We start from the raw sequence: 9016 nt of genomic DNA on the forward strand, positions 1-9016 counted from the left end.
CAGATTGGTTATTAAAGGGTACCGACAAAAGGAAGGTCTTGATTACTTTGATACATATTCACCCTTATCAAGTATAACTTTTATAAGAATGATACTTGTAATTGACTCTTTACGGAATTTAGAAGTACATCAAATGGATATTAAGACTGCTTTCCTTAATAGACACCTTGATAAGGAAATTTACATTGAACAACCTGAGGGTTTGTAGCTCCAGGACAAGAAAAGAAAGTATGTAAGTTGGTAAGTCATTATATGGACTTAAGCAAGCACCAAAGCAATGACATGAAAAGTTTGATAGTGTTATGATATCAAATGGATTTAAAATAAACGAGTGTGACAAATGTGTGTATGTCAAAACCACTGTTGATGGATATGTAATCCTATGCCTATATGTTGACGACATACTCATTGTTGGAAGTAACAATGAAATGATAAAACGTATCAAAAATATGTTAAATTCAAACTTTGACATGAAATACATGGGACTTGCTGACATGATTTAGGACATCCAAATCAAAAAGTCATATGAAGGTCTCATATTGACTCAGTTACACTATGCAGACAAGATTCTTGAAAATTTTGGCAAGGATGATTCTGGTGTAGCCAAAACTTTGATAGATACAAGTCATCATCTATCTAAAAATAAAAGTGAAAGTGTTAATCAAGTGGAATATGCAAGGATCATAGGCAGTTTAATGTACCTTATGAGTTGCACTAGACCTGATATTGCTTTAACTGTAAGCAGTTTAAGCAGATTTACAAGCAATCCAGGGGAGAAACAGGAAAGCAATTGTGAGGGTATTGAGATATCTCAGATATACTCGAAACTATGGATTGCATTATTCTAGAGATCTTGTTATGTTAGAAGGATTCTCTTATGCCAGTTGGATGTCTGATATTCAAGATACCAAAGGCACAAGTGGTTATATTTTCATATTTGGAGGAGGAGTTGTGTCATGGAAATCCTCAAGACAAACAATTATAACCAGATCCAAGATGTAATTTGAGTTTGTAGCCTTGGACAAAACTAAAAAAGAGGTATAATGGTTACAAAATTTTTTGGAGGATATTCCTAAATGGCTAAAGCATGTACCCAAAATATGTATATATTGTGATAACAAAAAAACAATTGGTATAACACAAAATGTAATGTATAATGGTAAGTCGAGACACATGTGATGTCGACGCAATACCATTAGACAACTGATCTCAACTGGAGTTATCTCTATTGATTTTGTAAGATCAAAAGATAACATTGCAGATCCACTAACCAAAGGGTTGAATCGAGATCAAGTTGATAAAACATCAAGAGGAATGTGACTAAAGCCCATGAATTGTTAAGGTTCTATGTGAAGGAAAACCCAACCTAGTTGACTAGAGATCCCAAGATCTAGGTTCAATGGGACAACCTACTTGCATAGACTTGGTGAGGTCATTGTGGGGGGTTTTATCCCCAAGATCATTCCTATGATAAAAATATTGACTAAAATGTGGATGAGGTTAAACAATGCTTTTAATAACCAATATGTGTTTCGTTGAACCGAACAACATAAGTTACCTAGTGAGAGTGAAGTGGAGTCACTTGGAAGAAACTATTGGGGCATAGTTCTCTAAGCTCTCGCAGAATTAGGATATGTCCAAGGCTATATTGACATAACCATGAAATCAAACTCTTTTCAGTGAGATATTTTTTGAGTATGTTATCGCTTACACAAATGGCAGGACAATTCAAGGACATCACGTCTACTGGACAACCAATAAGGTAAACATATTTTCACAAGGGAAGGTCAAAAGTGGACGCCTATCTATCCTATGCAAATATCAAACGTATAATCTATCAGCACATTGAGTCAATGTTTTAAACAATCAAATTCATTCATGTGAGGGATTGTTGGAAAAAAATGAATGAATTGATTTATTCAATCATGATTATTCAACATCTCTATTCATGAAAAATAGTTAAGTCTTTTCATCAAAAGTAGTTAATTCATTTCACCCAAAAAGTCAATTCTTTTCATGTTAACCTTTTCATCAAAAGGTTATAATTTTTAATCAAATGGTTAAGTCATTTCATTTAAAGGTATTAACATTTAAATACAAATTCCTCTCCCTATATAAAGGCTAAGTTGTGACACATCTCAACACACAACCTTTCCTATTTTCTTTCAAATACTTTCCTTTCAATTCTCTGATTCTTCCAAAGTCAATTTTTCGGTGATAGATAAAGACAAAGATTGTGTTCGATTGTTCATTATGGTTGTGCTTACTGTTGTGAACGTTTGTTGTTGTATCCTGGGAAACCGGCGTCCAACATTACTCAAAGCACCGAGGAGATGACGAATCTATCTTAAGGAAACTATTCATACAAGCCTCAACAAAACTCTTCTTGTAATACCCCAAATTTTATCTAGTGACTAAAATGTAAGTTTTGAAAGTTTAGTGGCTAAGGTATAAACTCTGAAAAGTTTATGGATCAAATTGTAATTTTTAAAAGTTATATATTTTAACCTGTAAATGAAAAGATTGGATTAAAATATATATTTTAGTTGAAATCATATTTTCGGTACGTGATTTGTGTTAAAACTATAAAGCAGTAAAGTTCGATATTGAAATCGGATAATCGGATCAAATTGGAATTTTACGAAAATTTGAATGATGTTAGAAAATAGTTGGAAATATTATTTTCATATTTTAGATTAGAGAAATTTGGCTCAAAAAAGTGCAATTTTTCAGATTTGACCTAAATAGTGGAATTTTAGTGACTAAAATGCAATTTTTGAAAATTGCATGGCCAAATTCAAAATTCAAAGCCAAGTTGATTCATCTTTGACCAATTAATATTTTAATGGAAAATATGACAATGGAAATTGATAATTTTTAAGTTTCATTAATGGTAAAAATGAAATTTCCTATTAAATTGAATAAAAAAATTCAATTTTATTATATTTAAATCATGTTATCGACAATCATTTTCATTCGAGTTGATATTATTATATTATTATTATTATATATAATTATATGTTATACTATTATTATTATATATTAATATTGTTATATTACAAGCCCAATAAAACAGACCGGACCCAGTTACAAATGAATACCCGAAGGTCCAGACCCGAGCAGGCCCAAAACCAGTTCAACCCGAGAAGCCCAGAACCAGTTCAACCCAAGCAGGCCCAGAACCCGTTCAACCCGAGAAGCCCAGGACCCGAAAACCCTAGGGTTTCTACTCATTTTCTCCAGCTCCGCTAGCAACCATCACCGTCGAATTTAGAGAGATCCAACGGCCCACAATCATCCAGCAGAAGCCCTAGGGTTTCATTACCCCTAGGGCCTATTCCGGCTTCCGCCTCCATCTTCTCCAACCGAAGGAAACCACGCTGCCACCGCCTCTCCAGAGCTCTCCCGAAGGATACAGAAGATGTACAACAGCCGCACACCTCATTGGTCTATGAGTTACAACCGTAGGTCCACTGACTCACCAAATTTCATCATTATTGAAATTACATTCTGAGGCCTATAAAAGTGACCCTGTAAGCAATAACAAAAACAACAGCAAGAGGGGAGACACGACAAAAAAATGGCAACGAAAAATCGAATAAAAAAATAACGAGAGCAAGCAACCCATCAAACAGAGAGCAACACGGAAAAGACAACAATAAAGAGACAGAGAGAGATACTACCACAACGATCCACAACAAGCAAAAAACCATAAAAGAAAAGAGATAAGAGAAGGCTTACCTGAGGTCATCGGAGCATTCACGCGACTTCACGCGCCACCAGAGAAGATGAAAGGTCGAAGGTAAACAGTTAGATCTAGAGATTTTGTGTGGTCTTTAGAAAGAAAGAACGTATGATCTAGGCTCAGGGGACAAAGAGCTTTATTTTGGTGGGTTTGGAATTTTTCGGCCACCATAAGTGGTGGCCGGCGGTTGCGATCTATGCCAGAGCACGGTGGCTGACGGTGGTCGGATCCCCTCGGTGAAGGAATCCTAGAGAGAGTTGAGAGCTTCTCTCTCTAAGTGAGAGAAGAAAAAGAGAAAATGAATGAGGTTTTGGCCCTTTTGGGGTCGGTTTTGGGTTTAAATACCCTACCCGAACGGCGTCGTTTTGGGGAGGGACTGTTTGTGTTATTTTGTAAACGGCTAAATTACACATGTTGTCCTTCAAGCTTTGTATTCTTCACATTTGGTCATCAAAATCAGGTTTTACATATTTTAATTTGGTTTTTGTATTTTATATATTTATATTTTAATCCATATATGTATATATATATATATGTCTTAGTGTAACACTCCAACCCGTACCTGACCTGGATACGTGTCTGAGATGTCACTTTGACATTTTCAAAACCTTTATTCTTGTAAAATAACTGAACATTTGAATTTATATTAAGAAACTACAATCATATATTATTCAATTGTGTTTGGTATAAAATTTTGAGATAAAAACGTGTTTATGAACAGTGAAATGCGGTATGAACAGTACTACAGTAACCTGCTACAATGATTTTCGTAAATTGTACATAACACTCGTAAAAAATTAACCGTTCATTTCTTCGCATTTATACTTATATAAATACGTTTAAAATATTACAAAACTCGATCAGAGCATAAATACTTAATTTACCTACTTTATTTACATGCCAACCTAGTTATCACATAATAATACATGACTTAGTGAAGCAAAAACATAATAATAATGCATTTCTCATAAATATAAACATTCAATCTATGAATTCAATCGTGTTGAAAATATTTTTGATATTTCGATATAACAAATTAAGTTAAATGAATTTTAAGATTTTACAAATGATTTTACAAATTTATATTCGATTCAATTAACCGAATATCAAATTATTACTCCAAGTTTTTCAAGATCAATTTTAATCCTTACTAAATGTGTAAAATTGTGATTTGTACTTAAACTATTTTTGAAACAATTTTCACAAAGTATTTTGAACCAAAAACAAGCCTTAAATCAATTATTCAAAGGCATGCACCGATGCATCAGTCCATGCATCGATGCATCTATGAATTAATTGAACATCGAATGCATTCCATGCACCGATGCACTCTCCATGCATCGATGCACTCTGAATATTTTCAAAACATCGAATGCATTTGATGCATCGATGCACAAGCCATGCATCGATGCACCAGGCTATTTTTCAAACATCGAATGCATTTTATGCATCGATGCATCATTAGTGCACCGATGCATCCTTGATCATGCATCGATGCATGAGACGCTCCACCTAGAAAAATTAATTGCTTTCACACTTAAACGACTATATGATCTTCACTAATCATCCCCAACGTTCAGAAGTGATTCAAGGTGTATTTAAACAAGTTCTGAAGCCCTTGATCAACAAGAAATCATAGAGAATCAAAGAGAAAGCATCAAACCTCAAGTTTGAGCATTTCAAGCCTATTTTTCATTCAATATTCATTTGCTTTCAAGAACACTTTTGTACTCAATTGTATTTATCTTTGAGTGTTCTTTTGTTCTAGAATTGTGTAAACATCTTACCTTGTGAGGTTTTCTTGTAAGTTGCAAATTTGTAATCTTCTCTTTGGGAAAAAAGTGTTCTCAAGAGTTGGGGTATACTCTTGAGAGATTTTGTAAGGTTATCTCTTTGGCCTCAAAGAAAGAACAAATTAGGAATTTGTTGGAAAATCCTTAGTGTGGATAGCTAGGTAGGGACGTAGACTTTGTTTGAGAAAGTCGAATTTGTTGGAAAATCCTTAGTGTGGATAGCTAAGGTAGTGGACGTAGACTTTGTTTGAGAAAGTCGAACCACTGTAAATCACTGTGCAATTACTTTCAATTTTCTGCAAAAGCTTCCACGAAATTTTTAATTGCCAATTCACCCCCCTATTGGCCGATTCCGTCGATCGATTAACTCAACAATTGGTATCAGAGCCTAACTCATTTAAAGGTTTAATCGCCTCTTGAGTCGATTCGGGAAGAGTTATATCGATTATCAAAGTCATCAATGGCCTCCGCTTCAAACTTCGACTCCGGTCTCGATTCGATGCCCGTCAACAAGCCTCCTTTCTTCAATGGGGCTAATTATGCCTATTAGAAGAATAGAATGATGTACTTCATTCAAGCAAGTGAAATGGGAGCATGGAATGCCGTAGAAGAAGGATACATCAAGCCTCTCACTCATCCAAGGTTGTGGAGTGAAGGAGACACAAGAATGTTCCAGCTCAACTCCAAAGCCATCCATATTATTTTCTGTGCTCTTGGACCAGATGAATACGGAAGAGTTTCATCGTGTACAACCACCAAAGAAATAGGGGATAAGCTTCAAGTCCACATGAAGGTACAGATGAAGTAAAGAAATCAAAAATTAGTATTCTAACGCATAGCTATGAAAATTTCAGGATGAAACCAAATGAAGACATCAAAGCTATGATGGATAGATTTTCAACGATTGTCAATGGTCTTAAATCGTATGGAGAGATCATCTCAAATGAAAAGCTTGTGAGGAAGTTAGTCTACTCCCTCCCAAAATCATGGCAATCAAAGAAGACGGTAATCATCGAGTCTAAGGACCTATCGTCCTTAACTCTTGAAGAACTTATCGTTCATCCTCACTCATGAGATGATGCTTGAAGATGAGGTGGACCTTGATAAAGTTGAAGAGACACCAAAGGAGAAGGAGAAGAAGAAAAACATTGGAGTTGCTCTCAAATCCACAAAGATGAGAGTGATTCTAATAATGATGATGATGAATGGCTATTTGCAAAACGGTTCAGAAAAAATGATGAGACCTTACGAGGAAGAAAATTTAAACGAAACGAAGGCCTAAAAAATGAACCAAAAGAGAAGGACCCAATCATTTGCTATAAATGTAAAAAGCGGGGCATGTCAAATATGATTGCCCAAATTGAAGAAAAATGGTCAATCAAAGAATAAGCACAAGGCTCATGTGGCTACATGGAGCGATGAAGAAAGTTCCGATGAAGAGGAACAAGAGTAGCAAACTTATGCTTGATGGCATTCGGGGAAGATTCTAAGGTAACCTCTAACTCATCCGATTTTGATGATTTATCTTATGAGAGTTATTTGAGGAATACAATGGGTTGGCTTCGATTATGAGAAACTGTTTTTAAAATATAAAAATGATGTTTCAAAATTGAAAAATGAAACAAACTCATATCCAAAACCAACAATGATCTTGAAAGTAAAATCAAAGATTTGCAAATCAAACTAGAAGAATTTGAAAAGAAAAATTTAGATTTGCAAAATTTACTTTCAAAGGTCAATGATGATCATCAAAAGAAATTGATGATCTTAAAACTTCTTTTGATAAAGTTGGTACAAAGCATTTTGAAAAAAGGAGAAAATTCAAAATCCAACTTTGTTAAAAAAAGTTTTTAAAAACTACAATCATAGAGGTCCCCAAAGAACCTCAAATGGAAAATCATTAGAAGCATGTGGGTTCCTAAAGAACTCATTACTACTAAAGATAAAGATATCCTACACAATGGATACCTAAGGGGACTAGGATTTTGGAAACTAATGAATATGGACCCAAAGAATTTGGGTACCAAAAATCAAAATTAATCTATGTTTGTAGGGAAAGGAGCATTGCTACAAGGAACGGGAAATAAATTCAAACTCATGGTACCTTGATAGTGGATGCTCGAGACACATGACCGGGGACAAAAGCCGGTTCATAGAGCTTAACGCCAAAAATGGAGGAGAAGTGACTTTTGGAGATAATTCAAAAGGTCATATTGAAGGTATTGGTACTATAGGTAATACCTCTTCCATACAAATTAAAATGTTTTGTACGTGAATGGGAAAAGCATAATCTTTTGAGTATTAGTCAATTGTGTGATAAAGGATTCAATGTCTTATTTGAAATTAATGGTTGTAAAGTCATTGACATTGCATCTAATCGGATTATGCTTGTTGGTCATAGAATAGGAAACATTTACATGGTGCATTTAGATAATATTGATATGACTAATTTATGCCTAGTGCTAAGGATGAGCTGATAGTTGGTTATGGCATAGGAGAACTAGGTCATGCTAGTATGAGTGTTGCAACGGTTAATTCAAGAGACTTAGTAAGAGGGTTGCCTAAGCTTAAATTTGATAATGATAAAATCTGTGATGCTTGTGCTAAAGGAAAACAAAAACGAGTTCTTTTAAATCTATAATGATGTATCAACTAGTAGAGTATTACAATTGATCCATTTAGATCTTTTTGGGCCAACTAGAACTACTAGCTTGGGTGGAACAATATGCATTGTCTTGGTAGATGACTATTCTAGATATATTGGGTTCTATTCTTAAGTACTAAAGATGAAGCATTAGAACATTTCATCACATTTTCAAAAATAATCCAAAATGAAAAAGGTTACTTTATAACTAGTGTTAGGTGATCATGGAACTGAATTTGAAAATCTTGGATTTATTGAGTTTTGTAATCTAATGGTATTAGCCCTAATTTTCAGCACCTAGAACCCCTCAACAAAATGGAGTTGTTGAGAGGAAAAATCGAACTTTAGAAGAAATGGCTAGAACCATGCTTTGTGAAAATAATTTGCCAAAATATTTTGGGCGGAAGCCACAAATATCGCTTGTTATGTTTAAATCGAGTATGATTAGGCCAATTTTAAAGAAAACTCCATATGAAATTCTCAAAAATAAAAAGCCTAACATTACTATTTTCATCCTTTTGGATGTAAATGTTTTGTTTAAATAATGGTAAAGAAACCTTGGCAAATTTGATGCTAAAAGTGATGAAGGAATTTTTCTGGGTTATTCCTTAAATTCTAAAGCTTATCGTGTATTTAATAAAAGAACTTTAGTTGTAGAAGAGTCTATACATGTTGTTTTCGATGATAATCTCCTTCCGAGGAAGGATTCTTGTGTAATGATGATGTAGTATTGTACAAACAAATGACGTTAGACATGATGTTGGAGAATCATGAAGAAAGGAAAGTATCTTTTCCAAGAGAGTACAACTATGTCAAGGATGTTGAAATTATAGG

Source organism: Hibiscus syriacus, unplaced genomic scaffold (genome assembly GCF_006381635.1).
Source record: "Hibiscus syriacus cultivar Baekdansim isolate YM2019G1 unplaced genomic scaffold, ASM638163v2 tig00009023_pilon, whole genome shotgun sequence".
Lineage (NCBI taxonomy): Eukaryota > Viridiplantae > Streptophyta > Magnoliopsida > Malvales > Malvaceae > Hibiscus > Hibiscus syriacus.